The sequence below is a fragment of the Protopterus annectens genome, chromosome 1.part0, assembly GCF_019279795.1.
Source record: "Protopterus annectens isolate FY-2018-M chromosome 1.part0, PAN1.0, whole genome shotgun sequence".
NCBI classification, from domain to species: Eukaryota; Metazoa; Chordata; order Ceratodontiformes; family Protopteridae; genus Protopterus; species Protopterus annectens.
Window position 1 is genome coordinate 1,432,674,778 of NC_056725.1, and position 18,344 is coordinate 1,432,693,121.

At 44.8% G+C, this 18,344-nt stretch overlaps 1 protein-coding gene across 7 annotated transcripts in view; it reads right to left on the minus strand.

The window, feature by feature from the left end:
- PUM2 (pumilio RNA binding family member 2) overlaps positions 1 to 18,344 on the minus strand; it is a 4,949,642-nt gene that overhangs the window by 2,204,263 nt on the left and 2,727,035 nt on the right. The gene's annotated exons all lie outside the window — the stretch shown is intronic.

The following is an 18,344-nucleotide window of genomic DNA, read 5'->3' on the forward strand; positions in this document are numbered from 1 at the left end:
CGAAATCAATATAGCATACAGGAAAGTGGACCTATCTTTGGAAGATATGCTTCTTCAAGGTGAGATAAATGAAGAAGATTATGAATATTTGGTAAATAAATTCCCGGTTATTAGTAGTATTTTTGGAATACCAAAGATTCATAAAGGTCTTGACAATGTAAAATTTAGACCCATAGTTGATGGCAAACGAAGTAAGGTACACTTCATTAGTAAATTTCTGGACCACCATATGAAAATTGGCCTAAGTAAATTCACACACATCACTAAAGACTCCTGGCATTTTTTGGAGAGGATCAAACACATGGAGATTTACAAAAACACTAAGATATTATTTGTTACTATAGACGTTCGCAATTTGTTTTCAGTGATACCACATGACGTGGGTCTCACTTGGTTGGAAGAATTAGAAGTTATGTACTCACCATAATGTTCCATCTGAGTAGGTGTATTCATTTGTCTGCAACCTGTGGGTTATGGATCCGATATCGGATCCGAACCGGCATGGTTTACCAGCTATGGATCCAAGCTCTCAGCTCCTCCCCTCACCCATAATGCCCTGCTCTACCCTCATGACCTCAGATCGAGTTTGCCAACAGCAATAACACCCTGAAAAGGGTAACACACCATCTGCAGGAAACTGAAAGGCCAGGGGGATAGGAGGGCGGGATGGTTGCAGACAAATGAATACACCTACTCAGATGGAACGTTATGGTGAGTACATAACTTCTAAATCTGAAGTAGGAGATTCATTTGTCTGCAACCTGTGGGACAGAGTCCCCAGCTACCTGAATCTTGGGTGGCCATCATGGAAGGATATTCCGGAGCACCGCGGAGCCAAAGGATGCTCTACCCCTAGATGCAAGATCCAACTTGTAGTGGGAAATAAAGGTATGAGATGAAGCCCACGTGGCTGCTGCACAAATATCATCTAGAGGAATCCTAGCCTTAAAGGCTGCCGAGGTAGAGACTGACCGGGTTGAATGGGCGTGTACACCCTCCGGAGCGGGCCTTCCTGAAGCTTGATAAGCCAATAAGATACATTGTGAAATCCAGCGAGACAGAGATACTTTAGAAATTGGCTTGCCCAAATTAAATTTAGCAAAGGAAATGAACAACTGGTCGGATTGCCTATGACCAGCTGTTCTGTTTAGATAAAATCTAAGTTGCCTGTGAACATCTAATGAGTGAAGCTTGTATTCACCTTTGTTTTCATATTTAGGAAAGAAAACAGGGAGGTTAATGGATTGATTAATGTTTGCTTCAGAAGCTACCTTAGGAAGAAAGGACGGATTGGTCCTGAGGTAAACATGGTCCGAATGAAAGACCAAGTAAGGAGGTTTAGCTGATAATGCTTGGAGCTCTGAAACTCTCTTGGCCGAAGTAATGGCTACTAAGAAGGCAGTCTTGAACGACAAGAATTTGAGATCTACCGTAGCCGGTTCAAGGGGCGGTCAAGGCCTGGAGAACTAAGGAAAGGTCCCAGGGAGGAACCGCTTGTTTTACAGGGGGCCTGAGAAGGAAAGTACCTTTAAGGCAAATTTTACACAACTTGGCCGACATGAGTGGACTGGAGTCATGACCAATGTGATAATGTGAAATTGCCGCAAGTTGTACTTTGACTGTGGAACTGCTGGCACCATCGTTAAAGAGAGTGGTTAAGAAATCAAGCACTAAAGGGAGAGGAACTGTGAAGGGGTTCAGGCCTTGCCGCTCCGCCCACACAGAAAACCGTTTCCACTTGCTACGGTAGACTTTCCTAGTGGACGGTTTATGAGCTGCCACCAGGATCGCCTTAACAGGGGACGAAATACCGGGAGTCCTGATCAAGAGTGGAACTGGAGCAGCCAAGCGGTCAGCTTCAGGTTGTCCAGGTTCGGAAGAGATAGGCAGGATGGATGAGATATCAGATCCGGAATGGGATCTAGAATCCAAGGGGGATTCACCGAGTGAGACCTTAGGAAGGGGAACCAGATCTGTCGAGGCCAAAACGGAGCAATGAGAATCATTCTGCAACCCACCCGAGAGGCTTTCTGAAGAACTTGGAGCATCAGAGGCAAGGGGGGATAAGCATACAGGAGACCGGGTGGCCAAGCATGCACCAGAGCGTCTCTTGGGGAACCTCCTGGAGGAGGTATCAGAGCGAAAAAACTGTCGCACTTGGTGTTTGAGGGAGAGGCAAAAAGATCGCATGAAGGAGTTCCCCACCGTGCGAATATGCGTTCCGCTACTTGAGTATTGAGAGACCACTCGTAAGGTGTCAGAATGGTGCGACTGAGCTTGTCCGCCAGGATGTTGGACCGACCCGGAATGTGCGTTGCTATTAGAAAGCGGTTGGTGGAGATTGCCCATTCCCAAACTCTCATGGCTTCTCGACAAAGAGGGTAAGACCTCGTTCCTCCTTGCTTGTTGATATACCAGACAACCGACATGTTGTCCAATTGAATCGCAATTGTTCCCAAGGGAAGAAAGTCCTGAAGTGCTAGCAACGCTAAGAGCACTGCTCTCATCTCTAGAACATTGATATGCAGTAAGGTCTCTGAATCGCTTCCACGTGCCTTGGACGGTCCGGCCCAAAATGCCCCCACCCGAGGCGGAGGCGTCCGTGGTCACCGTGGCGAGAGGGGGAGAAGCACAAAATGGGCGGCCTCCGTGGAGATCTGGGGAGTGAAGCCACCACAGGAGGGACCGCTTGCAAGCCTTGCTGATCGCAATGGGATGATGCATAGGAAGAGCAAGGTATGACCACTGTACTAAGAGAGTCCACTGGAGGATGCGCATATTGAGCCTGGCGAGAGGAAGAAGTGCTATAGCAGACGCCATGGACCCTAGAGCCCTCAGGACCAACTCCGCCGGAACTGAACTTGAGTGGAGAATGGCCCGCACCTGGAGCTGCAGATTTTGAACTCTGTCCGCAGTGAGGAAGGCTTTTAAACTCCTTGTGTCTAACCTGGCCCCTATAAAATCTAAGAGCTGTGTGGGTGCTAGGTTGGATTTCTTTGTGTTTATAGTGATGCCCAGACTGGGAGCAAGATGGAGAAAGGAGTCTCGCGCCAATAGTAGTAGATGCCTTGTTGGGGCGGTGAGGAGCCAGTCGTCCAGGTAGGGGAAGACCTGCACCCCCTGAAGCCTCAGGTGGGCCGCTACCACTGCTAATACTTTGGTGAACACCCTGGGGGCTGTGGTGAGACCAAAGGGAAGGACCCGGAACTGGTAGTGACTGGCTCCCAGCTGGAAGCGGAGAAACCTCCTGGAGCGCCTGTCCATTAGGATGTGGTAGTACGCATCTTTGAGGTCTATGGAACACATCCAGTGATTTTCTCCCAGAAGGGGGAGAATAGATTGCAGAGTGACCATTCGGAACTTCTCCTTGGGAACTGCCAGGTTCAAGAGAGAAAGGTCTAAAATTGGTCTTAGATCCCCCGTCTTTTTTGGCACTAAAAAGAACCTGGAGTAGAACCCTGATCCGATCTGGTCTGGGGGGACGGGCTGGATGGCTCTTTTCTTTAGCAGATGGCCAATTTCTGCCAAAAGTGGCCTCCCGTTGACCGGGTGGAACGTCTGGGAGGGACTTCAATTTTGGTAAGTGACGAAATGGGATGCGGTATCCTCTGGATATAATCTGGAGAACCCAGCGGTCTGATGTTATGGACTCCCATGCCGCTAGGTGCACCGAAAAACGTCCCCCAACTGCCTCCAGAGTGGAGCAGCCGGGCAACCCCTCAGGGTTGCTGCGCGGGCCGTTCAGAGAAAGGTTCTCTGGACCCGAAGTTCCTGGGAGCCCCTCTGCCTCTAGGGCGGCGTCCTCCCTGTCCTCCTCTGCCACGGAAGGACTGGTTGTCCGGAGCAGGCTGGGATTGCTGCGACTTCCGGAACCACATCTTCTTCTGACCCTTTTGGTTCCTAGAATAGGGCCTTTGGGGTGCAGAGAAGCGGATTCCGACGGCAGACAGCGTCTTCCCGTCCTTCTCGCTCTGGGTCAAAGTGTCGCGAACGGTTTTGCCAAAGAGGGCAGAACCATCAAAGGGGGCGTTCGCAAATGACGCTTTGAAGGGCTCTGAGAAATCGCAATGACGGAGCCAGGCCTGACGTCTAGTGACTAGACCTGCCCCTGCGGCTCTAGCGGCGCCTTCCGTAGCATGGGAAAGTAGCCGCATAGAGGTATTGGTAACTGATCTAAGAGTGGCCATGCGGGTGGAGTGCAGCACTTTGTCCTCCTTCGACATGGACTCTGGGGGAGATGCAGCGTAATCTTTAATGAGATCGCGCTGCATCCTAATTACGTGTGCCAGGTAGTTCAGCGCCCTTACCGAGAAGGTCGCTGAACTAAACATCCGCTTCCCAAGCGGTCCATCATCCGAGACTCCTTGCTCGGCGCATCGACTGAGGGACTCTCCTGAGCAAGTTCCCTCTTGGTGGCCGCCGCCGTCAACATGGCATCTACCGGAGGCCCCTTACTCCAATGGGCACAGTCAGACGGTGGACTGAGGATCCGGTCGGGCCTCGTAGGGATTGGCTCCACGGTGTCCAGTTCCTTCCACGCCCTGGTGGTAATGAGGTCCACCAGGGGGTCGGCAGGAGGGGACACCCAAGAGGTAGACGGGCCCGCTTCAAATGCCTCCAAGAACATGGACTCGTCCGAGGAAGACTTGGGGGCAGACCACCCCCCCCTTACGCGGAGCATTTCCATGATGTCTCCAAATGAGACATCCTCGGGGGGTGACCATGGGGAGCCTTCCCCTTCCTCCAAATCCGTGTCTTCCGTGAGAGACTCGGGGGAGTCAATGTGCCTCCTTTTGCACGTATGCTTGCGAGGAACATCCTCTGGGGGGCTGTCAGAGGACTCCTCGCAAGCAGCAACCTGTTCCAGGGGAGCAGCTTGGGGGACAGAAGCGGGCTGTCCCAAGGGCCGGATGGTGGAAGCCTGACCCAGTGCAGAGGGAGCTCGGGACGGAGCAGAAAGAAGTGCCGGGGGTCCGGAGACCCTCAATAGGGCCCTCTCCACTACATCAAAGGCCGAAGGGGAGCCGACCTCGACCAAAGGATCCGACAATCGGCTCCCCCTCGGATCCGAAGAGTGGATCGGAGCCGGCGCCAAAGCGCTCGGATCCGAAGGGACAGTGCGCTCCGACACAGACGGCGCCGGCGAGCACTGATCCCCGGATCCGAGGCTCGGATCCAGGCTCCGAGGTCGGATCCGATGCACTCGAGGGCAGGGTCGGATCCAGTACCAAGTACTATCGGCGCCACCCACCCCGGCTCCGAAGCTGCTCGGCTCCAGATGCTCCGAACCCGGGTAGCGGGTCGGAGAAGGAGCAATTGGCTTGAAAAAGGGGGTCGAGCTCCCCAGGGGAGGCAAGAGCACTCCCATCTGCATCTGGGCCTGGATGAACCTTCTCATCATCCGGTCCAGATCAGCATCCGATAGGCTGTACGTTGATCTCGACGAGGCTACCGAGGTAGGCCTTGAGTGCCTCCTCGATAGCCTCGATGGAGATCGGGTCTCCTCCTCCTCAGGTCCTGGTGAAAAACACACTGGAGACCGGAGCCGAGGAGGGTGAGAGCGAGCCGACAAGGGGGCCGGGGGAGAAGCCCGCTTGGCTGGCGGGGCCGAAACAGAGGTCTCGGCCCGCCGCTTATGGTGCTTCTCCCTCCGGTCCTTCTTCCTAGCATCCCTCTCCTCCGAACCAGAAACGGGAGGTTGAGTCCCAGGAGGAGGGAGGAGGAGCCGGAGAGGGAATAACCGAGGTAAAGGTTACCCCCGAAGGAGCGGAGGCCGGAGCCGAGTCCGGCGGCAAGAGACCCGCCAAAACAAGCTTGGACCTCCGCTCCTTCAATGCCCTGGGGTTGAACCCTGCACAAATGGAACATCCAGATGTGAGGTGTTCAACCCCCAAGCATCTAACACACCGAGTGTGGCCATCAGCTGGGGAAAGCTTATGGCCACACTCGGAGCACTTAGAGAAAATAGCTTTGGGCTGCTCAGACATCCCAAACTAACAAAATAAAAGTTACTAGAACTAAAGTAAAAGTAACTAAAAAAGAAAAATCACTCACAGGCCCAACACACACTACGCTACCAGCGAGGGGAGGGATATAAAATTAAGATTAAACTCTAAAAAAAGTAATAATACAAGAGGGAAACCTACACTTTCACACAAAATTAACCAAAAATTTTAAAATTTGAGTAATTTAAACACTAAATATAGCACTTAGCTGGAGAGCTGGAAAAACAATCTGGTCACCATGCGTGGCAAACGAGATCTGAGGTCATGAGGGTAGAGCAGGGCATTATGGGTGAGGGGAGGAGCTGAGAGCTTGGATCCATAGCTGGTAAACCATGCCAGTTCGGATCCGATATCGGATCCATAACCCACAGGTTGCAGACAAATGAATCTCCTACTTCAGATCAATTGTTTGCTTCTGGTATGTACGAACAGGAACAGATTAATTTGCATGTTAAACTTATGGAACTTGTCCTATGTAACAATTTTATATATTTTGAAGGTCACTATTTTAAACAGAAAACTGGTGTTGCTATGGGAGCATCATGTGCTCCCATTTACGCCAATTACATTATGGCATAGTGGGAGGACCATTATGTATTGAATAGTGAATTTAGACAATATATTAAAATGTATTCACGGTTCCTGGACGATGTTTTCATAGTTTGGGAGGGTGACAATTTAGTGTTGGATGCCTTTTTACAGTATATCAATAACACAGTGTGGTTTTTACAATTCACACACAATATTTATGACAAGCAGATACATTATCTTGATGTTAAATTGGACTACGATATTACAGAAGGTGTCATTCATTCTAATATTTTTAGAAAATCTACGTTTTCCAATTCATATTTGCATCATGATAGTTGGCACCCTAACCACCAAAAGAAGGCCATTATCAAAGGGCAAATGGTTAGGGCTGCACGTATGGTAAGCCAAACTTTTGACTTCCATACTGAACTGGATTTTATAGTAACATTGTTTCTAAATAGAGGTTATCCAGAACAGTTATGTAAAGAGGTCCGGGAAAAGATTCAAGTTAAGAGAAATATAGGTGTTATGCAAGCAATTTTATTATCAGACACTGATAAATTTGGGTATAATTGTGAAGATGAGATGAAAGTGAGATTGCCCAATGATTCCATATTGTTTATTGTCACTTACAACAGGGACACAGAAAACATCCAGAGGTACATCATGAACAATTGGGAGGTTTTCCAACATAGTAAAGAGTTCAACAAGATTTTCAGTAAAAAGCCCAAATTTGTTTATAAAAAGGACCGGTCATTTAAGGATATTTTTGAAAAGAGTTCTTATGCACGTGAACACCACAGTGATAGGGTAAAGGGTAACTTCAAATGTGGCAGGTGTTCCACATGTAGCCACATATATACCACAGGGGAGAGGTTAGTGGTCAATTATTGTGGTATTTCCATTTTTGGACACCACGATTGTCACACCAGCAACGTGGTCTATCTTGCTAAGTGTCAAGAATGCAGGGCCTTTTATGTGGGAAAAACCTGCAGAAAATTCAGAGATAGAATTAAGGAACATCTTTTAGACATAAACCACAAAAAAACTACCAACGCACTAGCCAGACATGTGATTGACCATGTTAGCCACAAGTTTAAGTTTTGTATTATTCAGCAACTTAATACTGACCCACAAGGTAGGATTACTCAACATCATTTGGACATGTGCGAGCTCGTATGGCAGCTTTGTTTAAATGCCCACAATTTTCCTGGGCTTAATGAATATATTTCGATCAAGCCATATCTTAGGCTTAGGCAAATTGAGGGTTAATATCAGTTTTAACATACACAAATAATTGTATTTACAAGTGCAATTTATTTTTTACTATTTCTGATTATTGGTGTATAATTCATTTATTATTCAATAACTTTTTTACTGTTTGTTGTGCTTGAACTAATAATCATTATTACTATTGTTATTCATTGTTCGTCTATGTTTAGTGTTTTTAACTTAAATTGCATATAGGCTACATTTTACTTATTGGTGCTCACAGTAAAGCACACAGAGGTTCATTGGTATATTAGTCAATTGTTTTTAATTGTTTTAATTGATTGCATTATATTATGGTTTCACCAATCTGAGGAAGTCATTGTTTTCAGACGAAACCTAGGTTATTGGTGAGCCGGTTGTTGTGCAGTTTGGTTTGAATAAACTTGTCGGTTGGATCTACGTTTTCCTGGTCTTCATTTTGGTCGTTTTCATCTTTGTTGGTCGAAAGTCATTGGGGTTTGTTTTCTGTATTGTTGTGCACTGCCTTCTTCACCTCTTGGTGCTGGAGTTTGCCATTGTCTGCCTCTATATGATCCTTGAGATTGTCCTCTGCCCCTTGTGCGCCTGTATCTACCTCTTTAGGGCTTGTCCGTGGCTGGAAAGGACCAGTTTTTAGAAGGCCAATTTCTGCTAAAACGAGGTGGTTGTACCTGTAGAAAAGCCTTGACAGTTTGCATAGATTTAGCTTTTTCCTCCATTTTCCGTAGTATCTCCTCAGCATTAGTACCAAATAGTACATCCTTTTGTAAAGGAGCATCTAGTAGTTTAGCTTTAACATGATCAGGCAAGCTTTGTTCCCTAAGCCAGGCATGTCTACGAATGACTGATCCTGTAACAGCAGCTCTACTTGAGGCCTCTAAGGCATCATAGCCACATTGTAAGGTGTGTTTACCCACCTGTTCTGCACTATGCATCATATCCTGCAATTCCTTCAAATCTGGTTGTTCAGGTTGAGACATTTTATTTCTTAATTGTGATAACAGAAACTGCTGATATTTAAGCATATGAAACTGACAAATTTAAGGCCCTCACGGCTAAGGTGGCCGAGGTGTATACCTTTTTTCCCCACCTTTCTAAGGATCTAGATTCTCTTTCGGAAGGTAGTGGATTCTTGGCAGTAGAGGCCTTTATGCCCTTGGGGCCTTGAGAAATGGTTTCAGGGTCAGCATTATGGCTTTTGAAAAGAAATTGGTGAGAGTTAGGAACTCTGTAGTACCTATCAGGTTTGACTGGGGCAGGAGGCAGGGAATCCGGATTAAGACAAGCCTCCGAGTAAACATCATAAAGTATGTCCAAGACAGGAGGTATAGCCAGAGGTCTGTGGTGAGGTAACAAAAGAAATTCCCTAAGCCTTTTCTTGGAATCAGAAAAGTCTTGGCCTTCCCAATGGAAGTGTTCCCTCAAGGTGTGCAAGGTTTCCCCAAAGGAAAAATCCTCTGGGGGAGATACAGAAGGAATGGACTGCTCTGCATCAGAATCTTCATAAGGGGAGTACGAGTGTTCCTCAACATCAGAATGTTCTGAGAAAATGGAGCCCTGTTCAGAAGAGGGAGAAACTTCCTCCACTCTGGGTCTCTTGTCTGGAGGGGGTTGGGAACCCCTGATAAGAGTAATTAAATCCTCAGCCATTTTAAGCATCTGCTTTTTAGGCATGGGGCCTGGGGATGGGCCCTGTGCAACAGGCCTCTTGGGATGCATGGCTGATTTGGACTTAGTAAAGGCCTTAATGGAAAAGGAAGATGAGGGTCTAAAGACACCCTGGGTGGAAGTGGACCTGTCCACATTAGGAGGCTCAACACTCACAGTGGCTTCGGTTGTAGTCTGAGTAAGGGCCGAGGTACCTGCGGTCTCCGTTACAGAAGACACCGCCAAGGAAGTGTCGTCGGTAGTCAGGGACTGCATAGGCGTCTCGCTGAGAACCGGACCACGTGTAGCCTGTTTTGGCGTGGTGTCGGTGGAGACCGCGGACCTCGTGTGTCAGTACTTGTCCTTGCGTTTTTTGGACAAAACGGTAGTCGGAGTCTCCGACAACATTTTATAATCAAAGGCTTTACCAAAATAATGTTGGGTGAACTCCGCCCGACGCTTAATAGTGCGTTTATTGAAAGTAGCGCAAAAGCGACAGCCCGAGACGTCGTGGTCTGGGCCTAAACAAGGTATGCAGAGGGAATGGAAATCCTTATGCGGTATTTGCTTCCCACAAGAAATACAATTGTTAACTTTGTCTGACATCGGTCTGAGGCAAGAAAAGTTTCAACGGGTACTTAGCTTTAAAGAAGACTTCGGTTTCCAATTTTTCGTAAATTCAGGAGCTGGCCGACCGGCACTTGCGAACTGCTTCTGCTTCGGGCACCGCGCGGCAAAAAAGTCTGAAGAATATGGTGTCGGCTGTGTCTTATATACCCCTGTCACACTGACGTCAGGAAAGAAAGCGACAACAACCGACGCTGGACCTAGACTTTGGAATTCGGCCGACCGAGGACCCGCCTGACGGCAGAGAACCCATATGTGATTACTGCAGCTGTATGCACGATGAACATGTATGTTTGGTATTGTTATATACAGAGGGGATATTATTTTCATGTGATTTGTACTGTTAGATGCCATGAAATTCGATGTTATGGGTTTTAGATGTTCTGGTCTCATGTTATGAAATTAGATGTTATGGGTTTTAGATGTTTTGAAGGGGACCCATATATATATATATATATATATAGATAGATATATATATATATATATATATATATATATATATATATATATATATATATATATATATATATATATATATATATATATATATATATATATATATATATATATATATATATATATATATATATATATATATATATATATATATATATATATATATATATATATATATATATATATATATATATATATATATATATATATATATATATATATATATATATATATATATATATATATATATATATATATATATATATATATATATATATATATATATATATATATATATATATATATATATATATATATATATATATATATATATATATATATAGATATATATATATATATATATATATATATATATATGATATATATATATATATATATATATATATATATATATATATATATATATATATATATATATATATATATATATATATATATATATATATATATATATATATATATATATATATATATATATATATATATATATAGATATATATATATATATATATATATATATATATATAGATATAAATATATATATATATATATATATATATATATATATATATATATAGGTATATATATATATATATATATATATATATATATATATATATATATATATATATATATATATATATATATATATATATATATATATATATATATATATATCTATAGATATATATATATATATGTATATATATATATCTATATATATATATATATATATCTATATATATATATATATATATATATATATATATATATATATATCTATATACATATATGTATATATATCTATATATATACATGTATATATATATATATATATATATATCTATATATATATCTATATATATATCTATATATATATCTATATATATATATATATATACATACATACATACATATACATACACACACACTCCAAAAGCTTAAGAAAGTAGTTGTGTACACTTACCATAAATGTAGATGTTCGAATGTATTCACTGTTGCAGTCATCACACTTGGGATATTTTGCCAGGGTAGCCCTCAGCTGGCCCGAATACCAGAGGCTTAGTATTTCTGTGTCGGTTGCTGTCGCTCCAGGACTGATGTCAGGTCGTCAGTGGCATAAAATCAGACAGCCGAAGCCATTACATCAGTTTTTCTTGCCCCAACTGTCAGGAGCCCCCAAATAGGGAGCTAGGCTGTGGTGGAAGACAACCACCAATAGAAAATAAACACTAAAAATTCCTTGAGAGGAAGAGATTGAGAGAGACAAGGGGGACGGAGGGGGGGAAACCAGGACTGCAACAGTGAATACACTCTAACATCTACATTTATGGTAAGTATGCACAACTGTTCTATGTTCTTCGTGTTTCACTGTTGCAGTCATCACACTTGGGGTTGATTCCCAAAGCTGAAGAAAAGGGTGGAGGCAGTCAAGAAGACTGGGGGCTGGCTAGGATGCCCTGCAAGACGGAGGTGGCAAAGCCTGCCCTGGATTTGGAGAAGCTGGGCAGGTGGTAATGATTGGTGAAAGTATGAATAGAAGTCTAAGCTGCAGTCTCCAGGATATCCCTGGTGGGGACCCCTCTGAGAAAAGACGCAGAGGTGGAGGTTGCCCTGGTGGAATGTGTCCTGACCCCCATTGGGGGCGGTTTCCCATGCTCTTTGTAGCAGAAATGGATGCAGTGTGCTATCCATTTGGAGATTGTTTGGGCATGGCCTTGCCCTCTGCCCCTGCTGCGAAGCTTATTAGCAATTGGTCAGTTTTTCTAAAGGATTTAGTCCTATCCAGATAGAATCTGAGCTGTCTGTGCACATCTAGAGAGTGCAGAATCTTTTCCCCCTTGTTTTGTGGGTTAGGGAAAAAGGTGGGCAAATGAATGGATTGGTTGAGAGCCACACTAAACACCACTTTAGGCATGAATGAGGGGTTAGTCCTGAGGGAGATCCTGTCTGCATGGAAAATGATGAAGGGCTCCTCAGCCATGAGTGCTTGTAGCTCTGAAACTCTTCTAGCTAAAGTGATGGCCAGAAGCAAGGCGGTTTTCCAAGAGAAGAATTTTAACTCTGCTGAAGCTGCAGGTTCAAAGGGGGGTAGGGTGAGCTTTTCTAACACAAAGGTAAGGTCCCAAGCTGGGGTAGGTGTTCTTCTGGCTGGCCTTAAGTTGTTAGCCCCTCTTAGGAACCATTTGATGAGAGTGTGTGAAAAGAGAGGTGGCTCTGTGTTGAAATGAGCAGAGATGACAGAGGCATGAATTTTAATAGAAGAGAAGGATAGACCCCTGTGTAGTAAGTCTGCTAGGTAATCCAGGATGAGAAGTAGGGAAGGCTGTGCTGTTTCAGCTCCCTTAACCTGGATCCAGGTGCAAAACCTTATCCACTTGTCAGCATAGGACTTTCTAGTGCTGGGGAGTCTGGTCTCAAGTATCACATCTAGTACTTGTATACTTAGGCTGGCAGTTTGAGGACAGGTCAGGGAACAAAGCCAGGCTGTCAGGTTGAGGGTCTGCAATTGGGGATGCATGAATTTGCCATTCTTCTGGGTCAGGAGTGTTGGGATTTGAGGTAGGGGCGATGGTGGCAGGGGTGATAGGCCGCACAGCAGTGGGTACCAGTGCTGGCATGGCCAGTCTGGGGCAATCAGGATTGTCCTTGGTTTCCTCCCTTATTTTGAGCAGAACCCTTGAAATGAGTGGTAGAGGGGGAAATGCCTAGACCGAGAGGTTTACCCACTGGAAGGATAGAGAATCCACTTTCCAGGCCTTGCTGTGAGGTTCCCTGGTGCAGAATTTGCTGAGCTGATGATTGGAGTGGGAAGCAAAGAGATCCACCTTCGGAGTGCCCCATTTTTGGGTTACAAGGGTGAAAGTTCTGTGGTCTAGCTGCCACTCGTGTGCGTCAAGCATGTTTCTGCTTAAGTTGTCTGCCAGAGAGTTTAGGGAGCCTGGCAGGAACTGTGCCAGTAGGTGTAGTTGCATGGCTGAGGCTGTGTGCCAAAGGGTCATGGCGAGCCTGCAGAGAGGCTATGAGTGTGTTCCTCCCTGCTTATTGATGTACCACAACATTGTGGTGTCTGTTTTAATCAGTAGAGGCCCCGGGGAGAGTAGGGGTCTGACAGCTGTCAGGGCGTGCTGAACAGCTAGCATCTCTTTTTGGTTGATGTGCAGACGTATTTGGGCTCCACTAGCCCTGAATGCACCTGCCGTCCAGGTGTACACCCCAGACATAGTCTGATGCATCTGTGTTGAGGATATGGGCGGCGTGGGGTTGTGGGAAGGGAAGTCCCCTGCTGTGGTTGCATGCTGCTGCCCACCAAAGAAAATCTTTCCTTATACAAGGTATCATTGGTATGGTAGTTTCCAGGTCTTGAGAGTGTTGACACCAAAGGCTTTTTAGGTACCATGGTAGTTTCCTCATATGCAGTCTGGCATATGGAATGAGTAGAAAGCTGGAGGTCATGAACCCTAGAGCTTGCAGAATTTTCCTTGCAGATAACTGGGTTCTGGTGGCTAGTTGAGAGAAGCAGCCTGTTGGGTAGGCTTGTTTTTCTGGAGTAAAGAATGCCATCTGGGATGCTGTGTCCAGGTTTGCTCCCAGGAATACAATTTTTTGTGTGGGTATTAGTTTTGATTTGTATTCATTGATAGTGTACTCCAGGGAGGTCAGTAGGTTCTTTACAAAGGTCAGGTGCTGTAACAGCTTTTCTTGACTGTCTGCCTGAAATCAGGCAACCGTCTAAGTAGGGGTATATTTGAATATTTCTCTGCCTGCAAAAGGCAATGGCAGGAGCCACGCATTTTGTGATAACTCTGGAAGCAGTTTATAAGCCAAAGGGAAGCGCAGAGAACTGAAAGTGCATAGATCCTGCCCCGAAATATAGATATTTCCTGCAAGATTCCCTGACTGGGATGTGCAGGTAGGACTCTCTTAGGTCTAGGATGGCTAACCAAGCATCCTTGGAAAGCATAGGAAGAAGCTGCCGGAGGGTGAGCATTCTGATTTTTATCACCACCAGAAAGGTTTTTAGAATGGGTAGGTCGAGGATTGGGTGCCAGGTGCCCTCTTTACTGGGTACAAGGAAGAGTCTGAAATAAAAACCTTAGCCTACCTGGTCTGCAGGAACATGCTGTATTGCCCTCATGGAGAGCAGGGAAAGGACTTGCTTTTTGGCCTCTGCCCACTGGTTTGGAGGAAGTTCTGGGAACCCTCGGGGTTGGCAGTGTGTGGAAATAAAATTTGTAACCTTGGGACACTATTTTGAAGACCCATCGGTCGTTGATGATAGAGGCCCAGTTGTTTGCATGGAAAGAGAGTTTTCCTCCTAGGGGCACAAGCAGGTGGGCAGAGGTTAAGGGGTAGAGGTGTAAACTAATTGTGAGTTCTTGCCATAAGGGTGTAGCTTAGCACTCCCTGTTTTTGAAGAGGAGGAATTCCATTGCTTAGATCTCTACATTCCCTGGGGCTGCTGTCTGGGGGGGGGGGGGGTCTGTTTCCCCTGGGTCTGGGCTGAGCTGGCCTGGAGGCGGCTGGAAAGGACCAGTGCTTGGAGGGGCAATGCCTACTGAACCTCGGAGGCTGGACCTGTAAAACTCTATGTCTGCATAGATTTAGCTTTTTCTTCCATCTTTTTTTAAGACCTTCTTTGCCTTGAAGCCAAACAAATTATCTTTGTTCAATGGTGCGTCCAATAGTTTTGATTTGACAAGGTCTGTTCCTTAAGCCAAGCATGCCTTCTAAGGACAGAACCAGTGACTGCTGCCCTGCAAGATACTTCTAGGGCGTCAAAGCCATATTTCAAGTCGTGCTTAGTAACTTGGCGTGCAGAATGCATAAGCTCTTGTAATCCTGTATTTTCTGCACAAGCACAAAAGGAAGATATTTTTTGTTTGAGGAGTTCCATGGTATGCTGCTAATATTTCAGCATGTGAAATTAGTGCTCTAATAGCAACAGTAGCAGAGGTGTACACTTTTTTACCCCATCTGTCTAAAGCTCTGGAATCCCTGTCTGGGGGGTGGGATTCTTAGCTGAGGTAGCTTTAATTCATTTAGGTCCTTGAGAGATGACCTCTGGGTCAGCAGTAGGATTTTTGAAAAGGAATTTGAGAGAATCAGGGACTCTGTAGTACTTGTCAGGTTTCCTGGGAGCAGGAGAAATGGTGTCAAGAGTCAAACTGGATTCCATAAAAACATCAACAACAACATCCAGGACAGAAGGATCTATATTGTGGTAAATCTATTTTTTGACTGCGGATAGTCCTGACATTCTCACTGGAAATGCTCCCTTAAAGTACGAAGTGTTTCACCAAATGAGAAATTCTCTAGTGGAGAGGCTGAAGGAATGGATTCCTCTGCATCAGAATCCTCATAAGCAGAGAGGGGTTGCATGCCTTCATATTCAGAAGCATCAGAGTCATAGGACTCCTGTTCAGATAAAACTATTGGGGACAAGTTTCTTTTTCTTTGGGAAGGGGTAGCCTAGCTTCCCCTAATAAGCATAATAAGGTCTTCCGCCATTTTAAGCATTTGCTATTGAGGCAAGGAAGCAGGTGCCTGAGCTAGGGTCGTCGTTTATTTGGACGTAATTCATACCTGGGCCTTAGAAAGTCTGTTGTTTTAGAAAGAACTGAAGACGCAAAAGAAGTAGTCGGTTTGTGTCGAGTATTGGTAGTGCAAAGTACTTCCTTGGAAGCTGGTGCCTGCTCAGTGGCTCCGGACCCATCCAAGGTAGAGACATCCGCAGGATCCTTAGTCGAAGAGGAGTCTCATGGCATACTGGACTCCGAAAGCATCTCGGTAAAAGCCTGCGAATCCCCAGAAGCAGGCATCAGGGGCTGCGAAACCACCTCACTGAGGACTGCAGAACTGACGACTAGCTTAACGGAAGTGTTGGCGGCGGTTTTGGACTTGTACGATCTGTCTTTGTCTTTTTCTTTACTTTTTTTGGAAGATCGGTAGTCAGAAGGCTTACCAAAGCATTACTGGAATTCGAGGACTGAGAGCGAAAATATCTAGCTACAATAAGGGCCAGACGACGTATAGTTCTGGCGTTGAACAAAGCACAAAAGCGACAGCGAGGGACGTTGTGGTCTGGGCCTAAACAGGTGATGCAGTAAGAATGAAGTCTCTGTGCGTTATTTGCTTTCCACAAGCGAGACAATTGTTAACTTTTTCTGACATCGGTTAGAGCAAGAAAAAAGGATCCCCAACAGGGTACTTAGCTTTAGAATACTTCAACTTCAATTCGGAAATGAAACCTCAGGTAGCGGCCGAACGGCACACATGTGAACTGCTTAAGCTTCAGGCTCCTCGGCAAGAAAGACGATGTAATGGCATTGGCTGCCCGATTTTATACCACTAACGACCTGACGTCAGTTCTGGAGCGACAGCAACCGACGCAGAAATACTAAGCCTCTGGTATTTGGGCCGACTGAGGGCTACCCCTGGCAGGATAACCTAAGTGTGATGACGGCAACAGTGAAACATGAAGAACATTGACAGGATCCATGTCTGACGCTGAATGGTAGCAAACAAGATCTGAGGTATTTTGGGTTGGCACATCACTGTAGGTAAAGGGAGGAGACAGAGAATTCTGGATCCAAAGATCTGGTAGAAGCATTTGAGTTGGATCCGAACCTATCAGTTGAGGAATGAATGAAAAGGACATTATATCTAGTACTATTAGCCGGTATTAGTAACTAGCATTCACTGGACTGAACCAAGTAGACTCATTTAAGCAACTGTCTGGGAGCCTGAACACAGAAATGGTACTTCAAAGGTGAACTGTATTATAAAGTAGTATACATGAAATACAGCACACAAATTGATCCAAGTAGACCCATTTAATCTACTGTGTGAGTGCCTGAACATGGGAATACTACTTTCAGGGTTGATTGCCATTGTAAATCACTAATGGTTTAATTGATTCTCATCTGCATTCCACCTGTATAAGATGACCTTTTTTGTTGCACAGAACAAATACTAACATTTGTTTGGTGACTTCTACTAAGATCTTTCCACAATCATTACTTTTTTTTCCAACTTGCCAGGTTAGTGCCCCCAACTACTAAGCACTTTAGCAAACTCTTAAAATACACTGGCTAACAACTTTCAAAGGCTGGTTACTCCTTACTACAATGACCTGCTTTTACACCTCGTCAACTCTTGCTATTCTTTACGTGTTCTGACCTCATTTTTCAATTGAAAGAGACATGGAGGTATTTGGCACCTATGCTTTTTTATATACAGCTTCACAGTTGCTTCAATCAACTAAGGGACTGGTACAGCTTGTTAAGTCACAAACAACACTTCTGCAAGTCTCAAAAATAACTCTTCAAAATCCTCCTTAACTTTACTGTCCTAGATGCCTTCTTTATGGCTTCTCTGAAGCCCGTCTCTCACGTCATCCTTTGCCTTCCAGAAACTCTCTTTCTCTTTTGTTTACAGCCACTTTTAACCTTCATTAGCACTGCTTGCTACTACTTTAATCAGATCGCCTCTCCTGTATTCCCTACGTTATTCATACAATGGAATATGCTGCTCCTTTACTTTCCTGTCCAAATTATTAAAATCCATCTTAAAACCTCAGACCCTTATCCTTACTATCCTAAAATCCCTCTAAACTAGGGAATTGTAAAGCACCCTTCGGTGTAAGCAGCATTACATAATGGCACCCTTCCATTATCTCTATTCAAATGTCTTCTTCAAAGAAGAGAATTAGATCAATGATGTCAGCACCCCTTTACATCAAGTTCCCTACTTTCTTGACAAGTTTTTTAGCTGCTGCTCTCCAACAAATTATTTTTACTTCTT